This window comes from Salmo salar, chromosome ssa10 (genome assembly GCF_905237065.1).
Source record: "Salmo salar chromosome ssa10, Ssal_v3.1, whole genome shotgun sequence".
Classification (NCBI taxonomy): domain Eukaryota; kingdom Metazoa; phylum Chordata; class Actinopteri; order Salmoniformes; family Salmonidae; genus Salmo; species Salmo salar.
In genome coordinates, this window is record NC_059451.1 from 9,418,034 (window position 1) to 9,443,376 (window position 25,343).

General features: G+C 41.5%; 1 pseudogene; it reads right to left on the reverse strand.

Annotated features, from left to right (window-relative positions):
- Window positions 1-532: 532 nt before the first annotated feature.
- Window positions 533-25,343, reverse strand: LOC106613455 (probable ATP-dependent RNA helicase DDX59; annotated as a pseudogene).

Below are 25,343 nucleotides of genomic sequence, written 5' to 3' on the forward strand. Positions count from 1 at the left end.
AGTGAGTGTTGCAACTGAGGACAGACAATGTTGCACGCTACATGCTTCAACACTCGGCGGTCCCATTCTATGAGCTTGTTTGGCCTACCACTTCGCGGCTGAGCCGTTGTTACTCCTAGACGTTTCCACTTCACAAAAACAGCACTTACAGTTGACTGGGGCAGCTCTAGCAGGGCAGAAATTTGATGAACTGACTTGTTGGAAAGGTGGCATCCTATGACGCTGCCTTGTTGAAAGTCACTGAGCTCTTCAGTAAAGCCATTCTACTGTTTGTCTATGGTGACTGCATGGCTATGTGCTCGACTTTATACACCTGTCAGCAACGGGTGTGGCTGAAATAGCCGAATCCACTCATTTGAAGGGGTGTCCACATACTTTGTATATATATCGTGTATATTACCATATTGCATGTAAAAGAGTGTCAAATCCAAATGACAACTCAATCAAGTTTTCATATTAATTTATAAAAAAAAAGACAAATTACCCAGATATAAACACAAAGTAACTATAACAAGTGCATCTGTCGAACTGTTTATCTTTTTAATCTGTTGTGTTTCCGGATGATGTCGAGGAGGTTGGTCTTGGTGACCAACGACATCATCCTCTCTACTTTACGTGGCTTTCTGCTTCTCCTTCCTCTGCTGCTCGTGGAGGTGAGGGGAGTTGAGGAGCTGGGGGGGAGCAGCTGGGAGCCTGTGGGCTTCACCCAGTTTACCACCTTCAGGGACTGACACTTGTTGATGTTGTTGACCAACGTGAAGGCAGTGCCCCGGTGGCCCAGTCTGCCTGCTCTGCCAGTCTCCCAGCTGTGAGGAAGGAGTGACAGGACACCTAAAATGGCTTGTCACCACCAAATGAGTGGCAACACATACACACACACACTTGTAGACTATACTATACAAAAATTATTCTGTGCAAGATGTTCCCGCCAAGATGCAAGAAGGTATTGTCTCAAAAATGTATATGACAAAAACACATCAGATTTTCCCATGCACAACAGTTGCAAATTCACCTACCTGATGAACATACTTGTCCATGTTGGGTGACATGTCAAAGACCACCAGTTTGACGTTGACCAGTTTGAGCCCTCTGCCCAGTACGCCAGTGGACCATCACTTCAAAGTGCCCTTCAAGTAGACCCCGAGAAAAGAGTACAAAACATATTAAAGGTATAATACTCGTTATGGAAGTACACTAGCTTTGCCTTGCTTCTCTTTTTGAGCCATAGTAGCCAGACCTGGGCCCGTATTCATAAAGCGTCTTATAGTAGGAGCGCTGATCTAGGATCAGGTCCCCACTATCCATGTAATCTTATTAATTATGCTGTAAAAGGTCAAACTGATTCTAGTGTGTATGGTATTGACCTAGGGAAACATATCTAGGGAAACCCTTTCATCATCCAACTAAATACCCCTCACTTGGGTCTTGTTCATTAGGGCACGCAAAAGAGAATGTTTTAAAATGTTTTGCAAAGGAAAATGAAAATTTGTGTTTCTTATTGGACCAGTGCAGGCACTCACTCCCTGTTTCAGTCAGTTTTCTTCTATTTGGTGCCTAATGAACCAAAGTCTGCCATTGGCCTCACTTTGAGGATGCGGTTGCGTTCCCACTGGGTCTTGTCGGAGTGGATGGCCACCGTCTTGAGGCCTATGACCTACTTCCCGGCTCACATAGCAAGTCTGACCCCAGTTTACAGTCTATAATCCCCACCACCGGAGGCTGGTACAGTTTCCCATCCTGGGCGCATACAAGATAAACACACAGGTCAGTGGTGTTATACAAAATATGGCCATCTCCTACATCTAAGGAAGAGTTTATTTATAAGCTTGTTTATGTTTTATGCTGATGTTTCACCCCTCTGTGCATTTACTATAAGCCACCATAAGTAATGTAAGTGGCTTGGGATAAGACAGTCTGCTAAAACCTACAAAACAATTACATTTTATTTCAGAATTGTTGGACAACAGGTAAAATGCAGGAGTGCAAGTCAATATCCCCCTCTATAACAAAAAAACATGTCTGATTACTGGGCAGTAATGCCATTTCTCCAATGAGTTTATGAAAGCACAGCCTCTTCCTGCCTTGTATAGATGGTATAAACCGTTGCTTAGTTTCTTGGAGCAAGGTCTTGACTAAGGCCCCACCCATTTCCTCTGGAAAGGGGGCAGGGCTGCAGTGATGGCTTTCTAAATATGGGCCAGTGAGAGAAGTCTTTAAGAGCTACAAATCAAATCTCATTTTATTTGTCACATGTGCCGAACACAACAGGTGTAGACCTTACAGTGAAATGCTGACTGTTACGCACGCCTCTCGGAAGAGGGAACGCAATACCCTGCTACAACTCAACTCTCCGTGGTGTGAAAGAGATATGGACTGTAGGTGTGAGTAAGGATGACAAAAGGCTAGAGAACACCGTTAACAGGGAATTTATTCCTTCGCACGGTAAGTTTTGGGAAAAGGGGCTGGACGGAACCAAAGAAAGTAAATATTAAAGGCTCCTCTTACCTTACCTGCCTACCCACTACTTAACTAACTAGCACCACCTGGTGCACTAACCAAAATACAGGGGATGGTCCACCCAGGTCTTTCCTAGTGTGCATAGACAAACTACTACGGGTAATGTATGCCCGCGGACCTCTTGCCTAAGCACTCCCTAGGTGCCTTCCCCTTCCCCCCTGGGAACAAATGAAACAGAATAACACAAATAAGTTCAATAATCAAAACACTGCGTCCTATTGACACACAACCAATCAGCTCCCTTAGCAACAACGAACACAGTACATACCAAAATTCTTAGAAACACCCAACATGCTATAACCCTCAGCCATTAGCCTCCTCTCTGAGCAACACTGGCTTATAAAGCTTCAGAAGGAGTTGTTAATGGGAGACAGCTGCATCCTGATGAGGGGGCAAACAGTCTGGGTAGCCATTTGATTAGCTGTTCATGAGTCTTATCGCTTGGATGTAGAAGCTGTTTAAAAGCCTCTTGGACCTAGACATGGCGCTCCGGTACCGCTTGCCGTGCAGTAGCAGAGAAAACAGTCTATGACAAGGGTGGCTGGACTCTGACAATTTTTAAGGCCTTCCTTTGACACCGCCTGGTATAGAGGTCCTGGATGGCAGGAAGCTTGGCCCCGGTGATGAACTGGGTCGTACGCACTACCCTCTGTAGTGCCTTGCGGTCGGAGGTCGAGCAATTGCCCATACCAGGCAGTAATGCAACCCGTCAGGATGCTCTCGATGTTGCAGCTGTAAAACCTTTTGAGGATTTGAGGACTCATGTTAAATCTTTTCAGTCTCCTGAGGGGAATAGGTTTTGTCGTGCCCTCTTCACGATTATCTTGATGTGCTTGGACCATGTTAGTTTGTTGGTGATGTGGATGCCAAGGAACTCGAAGCTCTCAACCTGTTCCATTACAGCCCCGTCGATGAGAATGGGGGCATACTCAGTCCTCCTTTTCCTGTAGTCCACAATCATCTCCTTTGTCTTGATCACGTTGAGGGAGAGGGTGTTGTCCTTGCACCACACGGTCCTCCCCAAAGGCTGTCTCATCGTTGTCTTTGATCAGGCCTACCACTGTTGTGTCATCAGCAGTACCGTGCAGTATTGAAGAGCCCTCACTGCTGCTCGATCATCCTATTTTTCCAACTTGAGGAAAATTGAGGAACATTTTCTCAAATTGAGGAAAATAAGAACAATCCGAAATGTATTTTTGATACTGTTGCAAAGCTAACTAAAAAGCAGCATTCCCCAAGAGAGGATGGCTTTCACTTCAGCAGTAATAAATTCATGAAATTCTTTGAGGAAAAGATCATGATCATTAGAAATCAAATTACGGACTCCTCGTTAAATCTGCGTATTCCTCCAAAGCTCAGTTGTCCTGAGTCTGCACAACTCTGCCAGGACCTAGGATCAAGGGAGACACTCAAGTGTTTTAGTACTATATCTCTTGACACAATGATGAAAATAATCATGGCCTCTAAACCTTCAAGCTGCATACTGGACCCTATTCCAACTAAACTACTGAAAGAGCTGCTTCCTGTGCTTTGCCCTCCTATGTTGAACATAATAAATGGCTCTCTATCCACCGGATGTGTACCAAACTCACTAAAAGTGGCAGTAATAAAGCCTCTCTTGAAAAAGCCAAACCTTGACCCAGAAAATATAAAAAACTATCGGCCTTTATCGAATCTCCCATTCCTCTCAAAAAAAAATTAAAAAGTTGTTGCGCAGCAACTCACTGCCTTCCTGAAGACAAACAATGTATACGAAATGCTTCAGTCTGGTTTTAGACCCCATCATAGCACTGAGACTGCACTTGTGAAGGTGGTAAACTACCTTTTAATGGTGTCAGACCGAGGCACTGCATCTGTCCTCGTGCTCCTTGGTCGTAGTGCTGCTTTGATACCATTGATCACCACATTCTTTTGGAGAGATTGGAAACCCAAATTGGTCTACACGGACAAGTTCTGGCCTGGTTTAGATCTTATCTGTCGGAAAGATATCAGTTTGTCTCTGTGAATGGTTTGTTCTCTGACAAATCAACTGTAAATTTCGGTGTCCCTCAAGGTTCCGTTTTAGGACCACTATTGTTTTCACTATATATTTTACCTCTTGGGGATGTCATTCGAAAACATAATGTTAACCTGTTTGGGATAGGGGGCAGTATTTTCACGGCCGGATAAAAAACGATCCCGATTTAATCTGGTTACTACTCCTGCCCAGAAACTAGAATATGCACATAATTAGTAGATTTGGATAGAAAACACTCTAAAGTTTCTAAAACTGTTTGAATAGTGTCTGTGAGTATAACAGAACTCATATGGCAGGCAAAAACCTGAGAAGATTCTATATGGGAAGTGCCCTGTCTGACCATTTCTTGGCCTTCTGTAGTTCTGTTATACTCACAGACACCATTCAAACAGTTTTAGAAACTGTAGGGAGTTTTCTATCCAAATCTACTAATTATATGCATATTCTAGTTTCTGGGCAGGAGTAATAACCAGATTAAATCGGGTACGTTTTTTATCCGGCTGTGAAAATACTGCCCCCTAACCTAAACAGGTTAACGAGATTCTTGTCTTTAAAATGGTGTAAAATAGTCATATGTTTGAGAAATTTAAGTTATAGCATTTTTGAGGTATTTGTATTCCGCGCCATTGGATATTGGTGAGGCATTCCGCTAGCGGAATGTCTGTCCCTAACAGGTTTAAATTTCACTGCTATGCGGATGACACACAGCTGTACATTTCAATGAAACATGGTGAAGCCCCAAAATTTCCCTCGCAAGAAGCCTGTGTTTCAGACATAAGGAAGTGGATGGTTGCAAACTTTACACTTTTAAACTCGAACAAAACAGAGATGCTTGTTCTAGGTCCCAAGAAAAAAAGAGATCTTCTGTTAAATCTGACAATTAATCTTGAAGGTTGTAAAGTCGTCTCAAATAAAACTGTGAAGGACCTCGGCGTTACTCTGGACCCTGATCTTTCTCTTGAAGAACATATCAAGACTGTTTCAAGGACAGCTTTTTTCCATCTACGTAACATTGCAAAAATCAGAAACTTTCTGTCCAAAAATGATGCAGAAAAATGTATCCACGCTTTTGTTACTTCTAGGTTGGACTACTGCAATGCTCTACTTTCCGTCTACCCAGATAAAGCACTAAATAAACTTCAGTTAGTGCTAAATACGGCTGCTAGAATCCTGACTAGAACCAAAAAATGTGATCATATTACTCCAGTGCTAGCCTCCCTACACTGGCTTCCTGTTAAGGCAAGGGCTGATTTCAAGGTTTTACTGCTAACCTACAAAGCATTACATGGGCTTGCTCCTACCTATCTTTCCGATTTGGTCCTGCCGTACATACCTACACGTACGCTATGGTCACAAGACGCAGGCCTCCTAATTGTCCCTAGAATTTCTAAGCAAACAGCTGGAGGCAGGGCTTTCTCCTATAGAGCTCCATTTTTATGGAATGGTCTGCCTACCCATGTGAGACATGCAGACTCGGTCTCAACCTTTAAGTCTTTACTGAAGACTCATCTCTTCAGTGGGTCCTATGATTGAGTGTAGTCTGGCCCAGGAGTGTGAAGATGAACGGAAAGGCTCTGGAGCAACGAACCGCCCTTGCTGTCTCTGCCTGGCCGGTTCCCCTCTCTCCACTGGGATTCTCTGCCTCTAACCCTATTACAGGGGCCTAGTCACTGGCTTATTGGTGTTCTTCCATGCCGTCCCTAGGAGGGGTGCGTCACTTCAGTGGGTTGAGTCACTGATGTGGTCTTCCTGTCTGGGTTGGCGCCCCCCCTTGGGTTGTGCCGTGGCGGAGATCTTTGTGGGCTATACTCGGCCTTGTCTCAGGATGGTAAGTTGGTGGTTGAAGATATCCCTCTAGTGGTGAGGGGGCAAAGTGGGTGGGGTTATAACCTTCCTGTTTGGCCCTGTCCAGGGGTATCATCGGATGGGGCCACAGTGTCTCCTGACCCCTCCTGTCTCAGCCTCCAGTATTTATGCTGCAGTAGTTTATGTGTCGGGGGGCTGGGGTCAGTCTGTTATATCTGGAGTATTTCTCCTGTCTTATCCGGTGTCCTGTGTGAATTTAAGTATGCTCTCTCTAATTCTCTCTTTCTTTCTTTCTTTCTCTCTCTCGGAGGACCTGAGCCCTAGGACCATGCCTCAGGACTACCTGACATGATGACTCCTTGCTGTCCCCAGTCCGCCTGGCCGTGCTGCTGCTCCAGTTTCAACTGTTCTGCCTGTGGCAATGGAACCCTGACCTGTTCACCGGACGTGCTACCTGTCCCAGACCTGCTGTTTTCAACTCTCTAGAGACAGCCGGAGCGGTAGAGATACTCTCAATGATCGGCTATGAAAAGCCAACTGACATTTACTCTTGAGGTGCTGACTTGTTGCACCCTCGACAACTACTGTGATTATTATTATTTGACCATGCTGGTCATTTATGAATATTTGAACATCTTGGCCATGTTCTGTTATAATCTCCACCTGGCACAGCCAGAAGAGGACTCGCCACCCCTCATAGCCTGGTTCCTCTCTAGGTTTCTTCCTAGGTTTTGGCCTTTTTAGGGAGTTTTTCCTAGCCACCGTGCTTCTACATCTGCATTGCTTGCTGTTTGGGGTTTTAGGTTGGGTTTCTGTACAGCACTTTGAGATATCAGCTGATGTAAGAAGGGCTATATAAATGTGTAAGTCGCTTTGGATAAGAGCGTCTGCTAAATGACGTAAATGTAAAAATGTAAATGTAAATACATTTGATTTGATTTGATCAGCAAACTTTATGATGGTGTTGGAGTTGTGCCTGGCCAAGCAGTCATGAGTGAACAGGGAGTACAGGAGGGGACTGAGCACGCACCTCTGAGGGGCCCCCGTGTTGAGGATCAGCGTGGCGAATGTGTTTTTACCTACCCTTACCACCTGGGGACGGCCCGTCAGGAAGTCCAGGATCCAGTTGCAGAGAGAGGTGTTTAGTCCCAGGGTCCTTAGCTTAGTGATGAGCTTTGAGGGCACTATGGTGTTGAACGCTGAGCTGTAGTCAATGAATAGCATTCTCACATAGGTGTTCCTTTTGTCCAGGTGGGAAAGGGCAGTGTGGAGTGCAATAGAGATTGCATCATCTGTGGATCTGTTGGTGTGGTATGCAAATTGGAGTGGGTCTAGGGTTTCTGAGATAATGGTGTTGATGTGAGCCATGACCAGCCTTTCAAAGCACTTCATGGCTACGGACGTGAGTGCTATGGGTCGGTCGTCATTTAGGCAGGTTACCTTAGCGTTCTTGGGCACAGGGACTATGGTGGTCTGCTTGAAACATGTTGGTATTACAGAGTGAGACAGAGAGAAAATATCAGTGAAGACACTTGCCAGTTGGCCAGCGCATGCTCGGAGTACACGTCCTAGTAATCTGTCTAGCCCAGCGGCCATGTGAATGTTGACCTGTTTAAAGGTCTTACTCACATTGGCTGCGGAGAGCGTGATCACACAGTCATCCGGAACATGTTCTCATGCATGTTTCAGTGTTACTTGCTTCGAAGCGAGCATAGAAGTTATTTAGCTCGTCTTGTAGGCTTGTGTCACTGCGCAGCTCTCGGCTGTGCTTCCATTTGTAGTCTTTAATAGTTTGCAAGCTCTGCCACATACGACGAGTGTCGGAGCCGGTGTAGTACGATTCGATCTTAGTCCTGTATTGACGCTTTGCCGCCTGTTTGATGGTTCATCGGAGGGCATAGCGGGATTTCTTATAAGCTTCCGGGTTAGAGTCCCGCTCCTTGAAAGCGGCAGCTCAACCCTTTAGCTCAGTGCGAGTTTTGCCTGTAATCCATGGCTTCTGGTTGGGATATGTACCTACAGTCACTGTGGGGACAACGTCCTCGATGCACTTATTGATAAAGCCAGTGACTGATGTGGTGTACTCCTCAATGCCATCGTAAGAATCCCGGAACATATTCCGGTCTGTTTTAGCAAAACAGTCCTGTAGTTTAGCATCTGCTTCATCTGACCACTTTTTTATAGACTGAGTCACTGGTGCTTCCTGCTTTCAGTTTTGCTAGTCAGCAGGAATCAGGAGGATAGAGTTATGGTCAGATTTGCCAAATAGAGGGCGAGGAAGAGCTTTGTACGCATCTCTGTGTGTGGAGTAAAGGTGGTCTAGAATTGTTTTCCCTCCGGTTGCACATTTAACGTGCTGATAGAAATTGTCTAAAACTGATTTAAGTTTCCCTGCATTAAACTCCCCGGGCACTAGGAGTGCCACCTCTGGATGAGCGTTTTCCTGTTTGCTTATGGTGGAATACAGCTCATTGAGTGCAGTTTTACTGCCAACCTTGGTCTGTGGTGGTATGTAGACAGCTACAAAAAATACAGATGAAAACTCTCTTGGTAGATAGTGTGGTCTACAGCTTATCATGAGATACTCTACCTCAGGCGAGCAAAACCTTGAGAATTCCTTCGATATCGTGCACAAGCTATTGTTTACAAATATGCATAGTGTCGTGGACAAATCAGAATTAGTTGGGTAACATAGATAATTAAGAAGTTTTATTAGTATAATATGCTTATTTCAGGTACTTGTCATTAGAAAGTGTCCATTGGACTCTGGTGTCTTTTCAGTTGCACGTTTCCCTTTGCTGGGGCTCAGTCACTTGGGGCCATGTGAAGGGATGACGTGATTAATGGGGAACCAATGACTTGTCTCCAAAATGTCTGTGAGCAAGTCACTCCCTCCTTTTCTTTATTGTGGGGAGGATTATGGCAGTAAATGGACCCTTGTATGTCCTCTCTTAGATCTCGCACTTATCCTGTGATAATATATGGCCTAGAGGCTCACTCCCCAGTGAGCCTGTCCAGGAGTAGGGTCAAGAGGGGGTTTGCTTGAGATGGGAGTATCTAGAGTTGACAATTGATATATGCCATTGGATGAAATGGTGTTTTTGTTCTATACTGTACTAGGGAGGGACGGTTCTAAGGAGACCAGATACTGGGCTATTCAATGAACCAGGTTGACATAGCAGTTACTGTCTGCTGGGTTTTATGGATATCTGTCATACAAAACTTAACCTTTGTGAACTGTTACTAAGTATCTGTGGTTTGTCAATGTACGTTGAAGGGGATGTATCGTTGCTATAAAAGATCTCTGTAGCCATTGTGTAATTACCTCATTCAATGGTTCATTCGAGAGAGTGCATTATTGGGGGTCAAGTACTTTTGCAAAAGTATCTTAAGTATTAAAGATGTAGTTTAACTCGGACTGGTGTGTTTGTAACTCTCCTCATTTGGTAATGCAGAAATTAGCCACCACAATAGGCCGCCGCCCTGTGTCTTACCAGAGGCTGCTGTTCTGTCCTGCCGATAGAGTGTATAATCCGCCAAGTGTATGTTCTTAATGTCGTCGTTCAGCCATGCCTCAGCGAAACATAAGATATTACAGTTTTTAATGTCCTGTTGGTGGTATAAACGTGCTTTCAGTTCGTCCCATTTATTTTCCTGCGATTGAACGTTAGCTAGCAGAATGGAAGGCAAGGGCAGTTTAGCCACTCTTCGGCTGATCCTCACAAGGCATCCTGATCTCTTTCCGTGAAATCTACGTTTCCTCTTCCAGCGAATAACGGGGATCTGGGACTGGTTGGGTGTCTGTAGTATATCCTTCGTGTCCGACTCATTGAAGAACTCCTCGTCAAATTTGAGGTGAGTAGTCTTAGTTCTGATGTCCAGAAGCTCTTTTCGGTCATAAGAGACGGTAGCTACAACGAACAACGTGAAAAAACAAACAAAATAGCACGGTTGGTTAAGAGCCGATAAGACGGCAGCCCTCCCCTCAGGCGCCATCTCTGTCCTCACACAGCAGGAATGATCATTTTTCAGACTTAATAACACTCCATTCTGAGTGTCTGCTTTATGACACTACAGAAATTACTGACCAAACCGGAAACTTAAATTAACATTAAATAAAATCTACACCAGGGTTGGGTTCATGAGGACACGTAATGGAACACATTATAAATCATTTTGCAGACTGTCCCCTCCCCGTTTCAGTCTATTTTCTTCTGTGTAGTGACTAATGAACATGACCCAGTACAGTGAAGAAAAAACAAACAGTTTTCATATATACTGAACAAATATATAAACACAACATGCAACAATTTCAAATACTTTATTGAGTTACAGTTCATATAAATTGTTCATTTGAAATAAATTAATTAGGCCCTAATCCAGTTTAAAATTATTCTTAAAATTCTGTGTTCTCCTGGGACCCAAGCTTAGGATAATATGCAACTATACGTAAATATTGGTACATTTCATTGCCCTTATACCTAAAACAAATGCAATATAGACAAAAACAAATAACAATGGAATTAAATATCCATATAAATATCTATTCAAGTTTATTTTCCCCCATTAGAAACACTCTTACATATCTGTCTAGGTTGGAACTGTTGCTGTTAAAATACAAAACATATTTTTTATTCTGAACTGGAATAAACTGATTGATCACATCACACAGATGTAGACAAGAAAACACACACACAGTCCTAATGAGAGGTATGTGGCTGGTTGAAGTTTTCAACAAGCATGTCTATTCTGGGCACAGTTTTTGACAGTGCAACATTGAGGTCAGGTTCAGCATTGAGACTGTTTCTGTACTTGTTTTTTAAGTATGTCAGAGTTAAGAACCCTGACTCGCGTAGATATGTGGTGCCAAACTGGATCAGAACATCTACTGCTTTCTCAGTCAGGCAGGAGGCCGCTTCTTACTGTAGATGAGCAACCCAGAACTGTGTGAGTGTGTTTGCCTCAAAAAGCATCTTGCTTCAATAAGTTTATTCCAGTTCAGAATAAAAATTATTACCTGTATTTTAACAGCAACAGTTCCAACCTAGACTAGTTTTTGACAATAATGTCTACAGTACGAGGTACAGTAGGACTGATCATTTTTCATCTTCATCTGTACTGTTACTAAGGGTTGCACTATCAGTGCTAGCTAGCTTGCTTTGGCTAATGTTAGCAATTAGCTGTGTACAAGGCCTGGGGACCTCTCGAGTGTCTCACAGCGGTCTAAGGCACTGCATCGCAGTGCTAGCTGCGTCACTACAGATCCTGGTTCAATCCTAGGCTGTGTCGCAGCCGGCTGTGACCGGGAGACCCATGAGGCGGCGCACAATTGGCCCAGCGTCGTCCGGTTTAGGGGAGGGTTTTATGGGCCGGGTTGTCCTTGTCCCATTGCGCCCGGGAGACCCATGAGGCAGCGCACAATTAGCCCAGCGTCGTCCTGTTTAGGCGAGGTTTTTTGGGCCGGGTTGTTCTTCTCCCATCGTGCTCTAGCGACTCCTGTGGCGGTCATGGCGCAATGCACACTGACATGGTTGCCAGGTGTACGGTGTTTCCTTCAACACATTGGTGCAGCTGGCTTCCGGGTTAAGCGAGCATTGTGTCAAGAAGCAGTGCAGTTTGGCGGGGTCATGTTTCTTAGGATGCGCGGCTCTCGACCTTCGCCTCTCCTGAGTCAGTATGGGAGTTGCAGCGATGAGACAAGACTGTAACTACCAATTGGATACCACGAAATTGGGGAGAAAAAAGGGGTTAATTAAAAAAATATATAATAATAATTGGGGAGAAAATGTTTTAAAAAGGCCAGGGGATTGTTTGAAAGAGAAACTCACATCTACTACTCCCTTATTTCTGCTTATTAACACCTGCTGCTTTGCTAGCTGACTTACTTTTCCACTGTCGAAGCACAGTTTCCTGAAGCATTCTGCCCTGTTCTAAAAAAACTCCTTGGGTTTTCCATCATGCTGTGGATGTTTGGTCAGGACGTGTCGTTTTATTAATTTGTTCATTTTGAGAGACTTCTTTACTAAGCACTTCCCGCACAATACACATTGTGGGCGCTCCTGGTTATTTATTAAAGTTTGTATGAAAGAGAGAGAAACTCATCGCTGTATGTGAGTTTCATGACAATTGAGCTCAATCAGAACTTGTGGCTAGCATGAGTCCATTTGATAACAGTGGTGACACATCTCCTTCGCATAGAGTTGATTGTGGCCTGTGGAATGTTGTCCCAATCCTCTTCAATAGCTGTGCGGAGTTTCTGGATATTGGCGGGAACTGGAGCACACTCTGTCATACACTTTGATCCAGAGCATCCCAAACATGCTCAATGGGTGACATTTCAGGTAAATATGCAACCGTGGAAGAACTGGGACATTTTCAGCTTCCAGGAAATGTCTACAGGTCCTTGCGACATGGGGCCGTGCATTATCATGCTGAAACATGAGGTGATGGCGGCGGATAATTGGCACGATAATAGGCCTCAAGATCTTGTAATGGAATCTCTGCGGATTCAAATTTCCATCAATAAAATGCAATTGTGTTCATTGTCCGTAGCTTATGCCTGCCCATACCATAACCCCACCATGGGACACTCTGTTCACAATGTTGACATCAGCAAACCATTCGCCCACACAACACCATACACGTGGTCTGTGGTTGTGAGGCCGGTTGTACGTACTTCCAAATTAGCATCCAATTCTCTGGCAACAGCTCTGTTGGACATTCCTGCTGTCAGCATGCCAATTGCACACACCCTCAACTTGAGACATCTGTGGCATTGTTGTGTGACAAAACTGTACATTTTAGTGGCCTTTTATTGGCCCCAGCACGAGGTGCACCTGTGTAATAACCATGCTGTTTAATCAGCTTCTTGATATGCCACACCTCTCAGGTGGATGGAATATCTTGGCAAAGAAGAATAACTCCCTAACATGGATGTAAACAAATGGCAATCTGGCGGATGTTGGCGCAAGCCTGGTTCTTGTCCACAATAGCAATGCAGACCGGGTCCTGGGTCAATCGGGCCGCCTCTGTGCCCTTGGGGATGGTGGCAGACCTCAACAGGGTCTGTTGCTCCTCTGGGACATGCTCCAGAACCTCCAGGACCTGCTGCTGGAAGCCCATCTTCAGCATGGTGTCAGCCTGCAAACTAAATACAAGAGTCATTATAATATCAGCCAAAATAATATTAAAGGCCCACTCCTTCTTAAAAAATAAAAAATAGAGTTATCATGATATACAGTACCAGTCAGAAGTTTGGACATCTACTCAATTCAAGGGTTTTTCCTTTTCTTTTTACTATTTTCTACATTGTAGAATAACAGTGATGACATTAAAACTATGAAATAACACATATGAATTCATGTAGTAACCAAAAAAGTGTTTTATTTTATATTTGAGATTCTTCAAAGTAGCCACACTTTGTCTTGATGACAGCTTTGCACACTCTTGGCATTCTCTCAGACAGGTATTTGAAAATACCATGCATTTTGTCTTACCCAAATTCAGAACCAGCTTTAAATCATACAGATTATGTTGCATGATGTTAAATGCTCTTTGGGCATTTTCAAATGCTAAAGATAAACAAACTACCACTTGAATAAAGAACAGTATCATCTGCATAAAAATGAACATCCGCTGTTTCAATATGATTCCCAATGCTGTTGACATACAAAATGAACAACAATGGGCCCAAAATAGAACCTTGCGGAAGACCTGAGCACAACTCTATGGACTCAGATTTACAACCATCCGCCATTACACATTGTGTACGATTTGATAGGTAATTTATAAACCGATCTAGAGCATGACCAGTAATTACACAATATTTTAACCTTTGCACTAACACAGCATGGTCCACGGTGTCAAATGCCTTTGACAAATCAATAAAGACAGACACAGAATGTAACTTCTTGTCAAGAGCACAGTGGATGTCATTAAAAACCTTCAATGTTGCTGAAACAGTGCTGTGGCCAGACCTAAAACCTGATTGCATTCCATTTAAGATGATGTTTTCTTGAAAGTAGGCCTTCAGCTCCCTACTAACTAAGGACTCCAGTACCTTAGACAGTACAGACAATTTTGATATGAGTCGATAGTTGTCAAGTAGCGAAGGATCTCCACCTTTCAGGAGAGGCAGTACAAAAGCAGATTTCCATAACTTGGGGATTTCCTTAACATTAAGCGTGAGGTTAAAAATACATGTTAAGGGTGGAGCAATGATGTCTACAGCTAGGTGTAGGAAGCGGGGGTCTAGATCATCAGGGCCAGGGGATTTTTTTTCAATCAATTTCTTTCAGGGCTTTACGCAATTCTGAAACAGAGAAGGATGAAAAGGAGAACCTGGCGAAGGAGTGCACAGGGGTGTCAGGTAAATTCATAGGGGGCTCAATTATACCTTTTGACCTTTTCAAATAAACTGCCTGCATATAGAAAATGCTGATTTAAGGCTTTCAGAATGGAGGTTCTCTCAGTTACAATCTGTGTGTCTACCAACAATTGTTTGGGAAGCTGTGTATCTTTTTTGCACTGCAAACCTTTCACTAATTGCCAAAATGTTGATGGATTATTTAAATTATCCGAAGTAAATTTCAGGTAGTGGTCTGCTTTCAATTTACGGATCCTAATTCAAAAGCTACTCGTACATCTGAGCTATCTTTTTGGCAGGTGCATGGTAACAGTTTAATAAAATGAGAAAAAATAAGAAACCTGCACATCGCTCTTGATAGTATCACCACTCTCCAATAGGCTTTACGCATCGGCCTCACAGCCTTCGTCAGAGCTTTGAGGAAGGCCGTGAGGCCGATGCGTAAAGCTTATTGGAGAGCGGTGGTACTATCAAGACCGATGTGCGGGTTTCTTCTTATTTCTCAATTTACGGATCATAGCCACACCCATATTTTGAAGACGTTTAAAAGCCATCCAATCATCAACCGAACCAGACCCTCTTGCTTTAGCCCACTTTGCATTTCGTTCCCTTATGATTTTAGTAAGTTCCTCAGTAAACAAAGGGTTCTCTCTACCCTTAATCCTGATTTTTTTTAAAGAGGCATGCCTATTGCATACATCCTGGAATGCGTTGTGGAAGGAAGAAAAGGCTAGTTCAACATCAGGGATTCATTCCATTCTATTCCATTCAATGCTAGATACATCATGTAAAAAACCTTGAATATGAAACCGCTTCCAGTTTCTTTTCGTAATGACACGTGGAGATTGCTTAGGAATTTTACCATCTCTCACACAGGCAATAGCACAGTGATCCCTTATGTCATTTGCAAAAATACCAGAAGCATTAAAATTATGAGGAGTATTGGTTAGACCAGTGGAAATCTGTCCTTTGGTCTAATGAGTCCAAATTTGAGATTTTTGGTTCCAACCGCTGTGTCTTTGTGAGACGCAGAGTAGGTGAACGGATGATCTCCGCATGTGTCGTTCCCACTGTGATGCATGGAGGAGGAGGTGTGATGGTGTGGGGGTGCTTTGCTGGTGACACTGTCAGTGATTTATTTAGATTTCTAGGCACACTTAACCAGCATGGCTGCAGCGATACCGCTCGCTTAGTGGGGCTATCATTTCTTTTTCAACAGGACAATGACACAAAACACACCCTCATTGGGCTATTTGACCAATGAGGGTGATGGAGTGCTGCATCAGATGACCTGGCCTCCACAATTACCCAACCTCAACCCAATTGAGAGTGTTTGGGATGAGTTGGACCGCAGAGTGAAGGAAATGCAGCCAACAAGTGCTCAGCATATATTGGAACTCCTTCAAGACTGTTGGAAAAGCATTCCAGGTGAAGCTGGTTGAGAGAATGCAAAGAGTGTGCAAAGCTGTCCTCAAGGCAAAGGGTGGCTACTTTGTAGAATCTAAAATCTAAAATATATTTTGATTTGTTTACCACTTTTTTGGTTACTTCATGATTCCATATCTGTTATTTCATAGTTTTGAGGTCTTCCCTATTATTCTACAATGTAGAAAATAGTAAAATAAAGAAACCATTGAATGAGTAGGTGTGTCCAAACTGTTGACTGGTATTGTATGCCTGAATGATGTTGGTAAGAGGAATACCTATTTTTCTTCAGCTAAACAATTCTGATATAGTATTACTGGTACACAGTTTGGGGGTCAATGCAATTTCAATAGTTGAATTTATGAATTCAAATGCCTGCATATTCAGGATTTTAGGATTGCTCATTCAGCAAATCACCAGCAGAGAGAGTTGCCTTTGAATCCATTTTCCCATTCACTGTGTTAGTTGTGCTCATAACATTTGTCGTAACTTCAATGCATATACTTGCATGTATAGGTCTAAAAAACGGCAAAAATGGCCACTTTCAACAAGATAAAAAAAAACTATGTGTTACAAATGTAAAAAGCATATCCTTTCTCCCAATTGCTAGAACAATCTGAGATACCCAAAATATTTTTGGGCCTTATTGGCATGGAATCACTCTCTACTTGTTTTTACAGATAAAGCATTATACATTCAAGAGGTAAATGTACTTTGCATGTAGATTTCATCGAGATAATATTATCATGTTTTTACAGTACAAAGTTCAGCTTTTGCCTAAGTTTTTGAAAGGCTGTAGACTTCCTTTCTCATGGGTAGTAGCATACCGGTAGCCTATAATTTAAGATGGTAGCTAAGCCACAGAACATAAATAGGCCTGTGCTTATGAATTACTCATTACTGTTGCTTCAAGGGGGACAGAGAGTGAGGGAGTGGATCAAATTGAGTTAACAGCTGTGCCTTTGGATTTTCAAAGTTTAGCCTAGGTTCTTTTTCCAGAAGTTATTTTTTTCAGCGGTTTGGCAAAGTTAGCGTGGGGGGGCTAGTAGTGGGCCTAACTAATGATGTGGTCTCCGACCAAACGTTTTAGTTGGCCGCAGATACCACATTTTACCATTTTTTTAAGAGCCCCTAAAAATCTACTTATCCCTTTGAAAAACGGCCTATGTGGCATTGATATGAGTCATTTATTCTAGTGTCAAAAGTGGCTAAAAAGTGTAAATACGATAATTTTGGTCACCTCAGTGCGTCACAATGAGTATATGAAGATTTGGTTCGGATTACAATTATGTAAACAAATCATGCCCCTTTTTCCAAGCTCCGCCCACTTCGCTTCCCTTCATTGAAATGGGGCTCCATTGTTTCATTTCCCCCAATGCGTTCAAAGGCCATTTAAGACTGAAAAGCCCTAGCTATATGGATTGACCAACTATGATTTGCATGCCTTGCCAATGGACCCTATCTTGCGGAATACGTGGTTGGAGTTCGTTGGTCCCAGTGGTGGTAAGTATACCGATAGCTAGACCATAGACTGCTGGTTATGTATCTGGTTAGGTATATTTTGATAATTATTATCATCATCATCATCATCGCTATCATTGCTCACCTTAGCTACCTAGCTAGCTACCTAATTAACTACCCAACTACCTAGCTAGCTACCTAACTACTTAACTACCCAGCTAGCTACCCACCTAGCTAGATGGCTAATGTTAGCCTAACTCAATACAACTTTGATTTTGCTTGGAAACACAATAACATTTCAAAATAAGGCTAATTAATTAGTCACAATTTTGTCACAATTGTGATGTCCCCAGATTGACTTTAGATGCAGTATAACTTTATCTAGCTTACTAAGATTGATGGAACCACCGTATTTTCGCTAGCTAACATTAGCATTGCAGCTATTTTTGATGAACTTTGCTAGTAACAGTAATGGCAATATTGCCATCTCGCTAAAGTAAATTTGACAACATCATAAAATGGTAAAGTTGTTTCCTACTAATTATTATCCTGCTTTAGCAATGTCATTGTATTTCTAAGTTAGTGTAATTTAGACAAAACAGTGCAACCCATGTCTAGGGCACAAATAAATACTGGATGCAGCTATGGTGGTACTAGCTAACTATAATTGAGGGATGATAACAACCGTTGAAGCTGTTTTTCTGTTAGAGAAAGTGCACAGTTGGGTGCCAGACTGATCCCCTTGTCATGAACGGATGCCGGGAGCTACCAGAAGGAGCAATAATTGGTATCATAACATGTCCAGCAATGTGATTGCAATGGTTTAGCGACCTCCAAAAATAACCTAATTCACTGTACACTTGCTATTTTTCACAGCTTGTCAGGCAAGACCTCAGAATAAAAGTGTGTCATGCAACACAAGTACCATTGTGACACTTCCTCCTTTGTTGCCAGTCTCCCTCGACTCCTATGAAAAGGACACTCCATCATGAGGCCACTGATAGTTACCTAACATAGCAGGCATAAAAAAATGTATCTGTATCGGCTGATAACGACAAAGAAAGGTGCACATTGTTATATTAGCATAACTGCTTCTATGGTATTATGTAAAGGGTAGTTTATTCTACATGGACCTGCTACTACATTTGAAAGTTATCAAACCACTTAGTTTAGAATATCTACATAAATTCAGCAATTGCATTCTTCTCATATTACTCTGTAGGCTACTGATGGTAATTGGTAATGTTAATTTTCTGTAATTTGATCGCTGTTTTGTTTCATATTGTGTCTGTTGTGATCAAAGCATCCTTGTGAATGAGACTCTGGTGTCAATGGATTTTCCCTCAATAAATAAATAAAAGCTTCCTCTGGCATCTCACCACTGTTATTGAACTCAACCTGCATGATGTTTGTTTGTTGTGATTGAGTGGGGTGAAACCACTGCGGGCAAGGTTCTGTCAGATGGGTGACAGATGCGGTGGCAAGGGCAGTAAGCCAAATAAACAGGCCAAATCAGCGGGTGCAGTTATTTTTTTTTTTTTGGAGTGGCGGCAATGATTTAAATGAATATAGCGGAAACACTATACTTGGGTGTATGGTTGTTTGTGGGGGAAAGGGGTTGAGTGTGTGTGTGTGTATGCCACAACTGTTGCTAGGGAGTATAGAATCACAGTTGTTTGCTAAAATAATAATTGCTTGCTAAAATGTAATTTTGTAATGGCAATATTAGTAAGAGGTAACAATCCTTTGTCTAAACTACCTACATTATTACAAATATGAATTGTCAATTATGGAAATTAAGATGAGCAGGATTTACATATATACAGTTGAAGTCGGAAGTTTACATACACTTAGGTTGGAGTCATAAAAACTCGTTTTTCAACGACTCCACAAACTTCTTGTTAACAAACTATAGTTTTGGAAAGTCGGTTAGGACATCTACTTTGTGCATGACATAAGTAATTTTTCCAACAATTGTTTACAGACAGATTATTTAACTTATAATTCACTGTATCACAATTCCAGTGGGTCAGAAGTTTACATACACTAAGCTGACTGTGCCTTTAAACAGCTAGGAAAATTCCAGAAAATGATGACATGGCTTTAGAAGCTTCTGATAGGCTAATTGACATCATTTGAGTCAATTGGAGGTGTACCTGTAGATGTATTTCAAGGCCTACCTTCAAACTCAGTGTCTCTTGCTTGACATCATGTGAAAATCAAAAGAAATCAGCCAAGACCTCAGAAATAAAATGGTCAGATATCAGATATTATTCATCCTAATCAGACAGGTTTTTTACATGGACGATACATTGGAGATAATATAAGACAAATACTGAAACAATAGAATACTATGAAATATCTGGGAAACCAGGCCTGGTATTCATAGCTGACTTTGAAATGGCCTTTGATAAAGTATGACTGGAGTTTATATAGATAGATAGATAGATAGATAGATATATATATATATAGATAGATAGATATATATATAGATAGATATATAGATAGACGTGTCTTTGGGCATCATTAACTTGAAGACATGTTTATCAAATAACTCTGTAATTATTATTACGCGATTAACTGATTGTGTAACTGTAATTAACTTGGAGGTCGGGGCACCAAGGAAAATATTCAGATTACAAAGTTATAATTTTCCTAATATAACTTTCCAGATATCATAATATCTGACCGATTATCTTCTGATTAATGATGTATTATTACCTCGCGTCAGTCTCATTCCAAAACGTCGTAAATTGTTGTTATCTGCACGAATCCAGTCTTCACTAAGTCATCCATACATCAATTGTCTTAAAATCATTTATTTACTAAACTAAGTAATTCACAGAAAGCATACAAACAGTAGGTATCATTACAAAGAAATGGTAGAGTAATGTGTCCTAGTGGGCTAAACCGGCATGGCGGCTTGTTAAACAAACAAGGGGGTTGGGGGCAGCGGAGAAGGCACAACAGAGTTGATAAATATTAACAATTGATATGCTAATTCTTTGCACATGAACGCTCACTCATTCGGGAACAATTGCAATCAATATATATTTACGCTCAGTGTGTCATTGGGATCCTTGTTGGAGAGTTTGGTCCTCTCTCTCTCTCTCTCTCTCGGTTAGAATGGATCTTTCAAGCGACATTCATTAATGTCGTTATAGAATGGATGTTTCGTCGGTCTTTGCGTTCAATGTTACTGAATTTCTAGCTGCAGACTAGTAATTAATGTCAAAGACTTGTTATTATTCTGTAGGTATCGATAGTCTAAAAGTTTAACCACGTGGTATGGTTAAAGATCAGTAGATGGATGCATGGTCAAACCTATTGGCCAACTCGTAATGGAGTGGAGGCCTGGTCTAAAGAAAGAAATTCTGGGTGGGGGTTTTATACTGAACATAGAAAAGCTGTCACATGACGCCTTTTCCTGTTTGTGTCCCTGGGGGCGTGCCGATGACTGAGTTAAGCTTTGAACAGAAATACAATTCTCTTACATTAACATCAGTACATAGCATCTCAACATATTCAAAATAGTTTTATCCTTATTAATACATTTTATACAACCATTAGATGTAAGTCTCATCGCTGAGGCTAGTATATAAACCTTAGTATGGTAATATGGCAATATTGTCTCTATGAGTTTCATAAAATTGTACCAAGCGGACCAGTTCGTAGCTGGATTCTTCCCTGATCTTTTATACCTTCTCCAGAACATAAATGTCGTTCGGTTCTCCAATCCTGTGAGGTGGAAGAATCCTTTGTTCTCTATACGAAACCCACTCTGTCTCAAAACTGTGGCCTGTTAGGCAGGACATTCCCTTTGGAATTTACGACTGCCTTCACACAGCCTTGTGTCAGAAGTATAGAGGTCGGAGGATGGTGCATAGAAAACCCAGAGGGCAACGTCATGACAATATATATATGCCTGGAATATTTCAATTTTGGAGAATCTCTTATGAAATGGGTTAAAGTTATGTATAGCAACCCTAGGTGTTAAATAATAGCTACATATCAAGTTTTAAACTGTCAAAAGGAGCAAAACAAGGTTGTCCACTATCGGCATATCTATTTATTATAGCCATTGAAATGTTAGCTGTTAAAATCAGATCCAACGATAATATTAAGGGATTAGAAATCCAGGGCTTAAAAACAAAGGCGTCATTGTACGCTGATTCATGTTTTCTTTTAAATCCACAATTAAAATCCCTCCACAGCCTCAGAGAATCTAGATACTTTTTCTAACCTCTCTGGATTAAAACCAAATTATGTATTGGCGCACTAAAAATACAACATTTACATTACCATGTAGTTTACCAATAAAATGGTCTGACGGGGATGTGGACATACTCGGTATACATATCCCGAAAGAAAGAAATGATTTCACTCCAATAAATTGTTAGAGAAATTTAGCAAAAATAGGTAAGATCTTGCTACCATGAAAAGGAAAATACCTGTCTATTTGTGGAAAAATCACCCTGATTATGTCTCGTCCTGACCAGTAAAGGGGTTATTTGTTATTGTAGTTTGGTCAGGACGTGGCAGGGGGTGTTTGTTTTATGTGGTTCGGGGTTTGTTGGGCTATGGTATTATGTAAGAGGGTTGTTTGTTTAGTGTTCCGGGGTTTTTGGTCTATGTTCTAGGTTAGTGTTTTTCTATGTTCAGTCTAGTTTTCTACTTCTATGTTTAGGGTTTGTTGATTGACCTTCAATTGGAGGCAGCTGTTCCTCGTTGCCTCTGATTGAAGGTCCTATGTATAGGGGTGTTTTTGTAATGGGATTTGTGGGTAGTTGTTTCCTGTTTTGTGTCTGTGCACCTGACAGGACTGTTTAGTGTCGTTCGTTGTTTTGTATATTTGATTTGTTTGTTTTTCCTTCTTTTGATTTAATAAAGAAGATGAGTAGACACGTTCCCGCTGCACCTTGGTCCAATCCTTACGACGCCTGTTACAGATTAACTCTTTAGTCATATCACAGTTGACCTATTTGCTTATGGTCTTGCCTACACATAGTGACCTGTTTCTTAAATTAAATGAGCAAATGGCAAGCCAGACAAAATTAAAAGGGCCAATTTCTATAATGAATATGAATTCAGAGGGCAGAAATGATTAAATATTAAAGCATTAGACCTCTCACTTAAGGCACCAGTCATACAAAAGTTATACTTACATCCGAACTGGTTCTCTACCAAATTAGTAAGAATGTCTCAACACATGTTCAAGAATGGCCTTTTTCCCTTTATTCAGATTACAACCACTCACTTTTGGCTATTTGAATAGAAAATAATCTCAAAAATATAGTTATTTTTTAAACAAGCCATAGAAAGTTGGTTGCAATTTCAGTTTAATCCACCAGAAAAGACAGAACAAATAATACAATAAATATTGTGGTTAAGCTCAAATATACTAATTGATTAAAAAAAAAACGTTATACCTTGAAAAAGAAATGTTACGAAAACTGTATCTTTGAAAATGTTATCATAAATAGGATTGGTGGAGTTATGTCACACATGCAGCGAACACAAATATATGGAAATGTCTGCTCCATCCAAAATTACAACCAAATAATTGCAGCATTACCACAGAAATGGAAGAGGCAAGGGGGAAAAAGTAAGGAACTTGTCTGTCAGCCATGCATTAAAGACCAAAATTGGTTAAAGAAATTTGTGATAAATAAAAATATATAACAGTTTCATTTAAGGACCAAAAAAATTGACAGCTTTGCCATATAAATTGCAAAATAGTTGTGAAGAGATTTTCGACGTACCGATTACATGGTTTATGAATTGACACGCAAAACGACGCCAGATTCAAAACTTATTATACAAAATTCTTGCAACCAGTATAATGTTATATGGGGGATACAACCTTCTCATCTCTGCAGATTTTGCTGCGAGGAGGCAGTCATTAGATCATTTATTTTGGTACTGTCCATATGTAGCTCGTTTTTGGTCACAGGTCCAGGAATGCCTGAAGAATTGCAACTTTACCTGGAGCTAACGCTGCAGATAGCAATACTGGGTGATTTGAAAAGTCATAGTCAATCGATTAAAAATATAATAATTATTTTATCAAAAAATGTTTATATTACATTTACAATCTGTAGAAACAATGAGAATAGAAAGATTCAGAACTTTTGTGAAGCATCACAGCACAGTTAAAATATATGGCAAATAGAAATCCAATATGGATGGTGTTAAGAGATGCGAGGGTTTGAATGGAGCTGAAGGGTGGGACTAATAACAAGATAACAAATATAAAACATACTGGGTCTGTTAAATGTATATAGGTTCAGAACTTTTGTGAAATACCACAGTTACAAATATATGGCAAATAGAAATCAAACTGGATGGACATCAGAAATAGAGGAAGTCCAGGACAAAAAACAAACAATATATAACTATTGTAAAATAGACTGTGTCCATAAAATGTAAATAGTATTTATAAGCTGGGAGTAGAAGCCTAAGTGTTACTGTTTATTAGTTCACTCCAATTAGGGAAGGGGTGGTAGGGTTTGCGGGGAATAATAAAGTGTGTGTGTGTGTGTGTGTGTGTGTGTGTGGCGTGCCCAAAAAATATATGGGGGATTGGAAATGATGCAGACAAATACATTGATGGAAGCTACAATCTATCCGCAATTTTAGAATTGATCCACCCCCTAAGAAAAACAATAAAAAAAACACAAATCAGCAAACTCTTTAGATTTATAAAGTTATTTCTGAGAAATCTTGCTGTACCTGTTTTTTGTTTTCCATTTTTGTTTAAAAAAAATGACATTTGCTGCTTGATATTGTGAAATCATTCCAGTATTTTTCACAACCATGAAACCAATGCTAGAGATACACTAAAGGGCTTTTCACACTACTGAGCCAGACCGAGCCCAACAAAGCCGTACTGAGCTGGCCTAGGTATGCACCCACCATATTTGCTGGAAATGTGCTGAAAAGGACTACTGTATGTGAAAAGAAAACATCAGAGCCAGCACAGTACAGTTCGGAAACAATAGTTCCGACAGTGAAGCCGACGGGCACCATCTGCACCTGGGACGGAGTGTGTGCCTCATACCTGGCCTTCTTCAGGTTGGCACAGAGTTGACCGGAGGTTACAGTGCTCAAACTCTATGATGGGCCTGCCTACCTCCCTGCCCTCTGTAAAAATGCCCAGCTCCTGCTTTACCTGCTGCACTTGCTCTTCTGTCAACCCAGAGATAAATGCATCTTCCTTTTAGGAATATTCCTTGTCTAAGTCTTTATCACCATTGTCAGTTCTGTCAACAGCATGCTGTCCACTCAGTGAGGTCCTCTTCTCCCGTGGTGTCACGGTTAAAGGTGTCCTCCCCTGTGCCCATGCCATTTTAGCCAGGCGACTGGCCTTGCACTCCAGGCTGCACACATCGTTGTTGGTACTGTCACAGTTGTACTCCCCGAAGCGACAACCCATGACGCAGACGGGCTCCCTCTTTTTGGGTCATCTCTGGCTCTTTCTGAAGGATTTTACAGGCTTTTCTTCTTCGTTGTCCTCTGGTTCACTCTCTGTTGGTCCTCTAGTGCTCATACAGAGCTTTCCTCCTCCAGAGTTGGTTGTCCTAAAGAGGCGGTTATGAATAATATACTCACAATGTCTAACGTTAATCAAAAACTCTCAGTGATAATGCCACCTGCACACAGAAGAGTGGGCATCAGCTAGCCAGTGGCAATTTTAGCATGTAAATCTTGGTGAGGCAAACAAACAAAAAACTTTGGGGATGCATGCCAGCA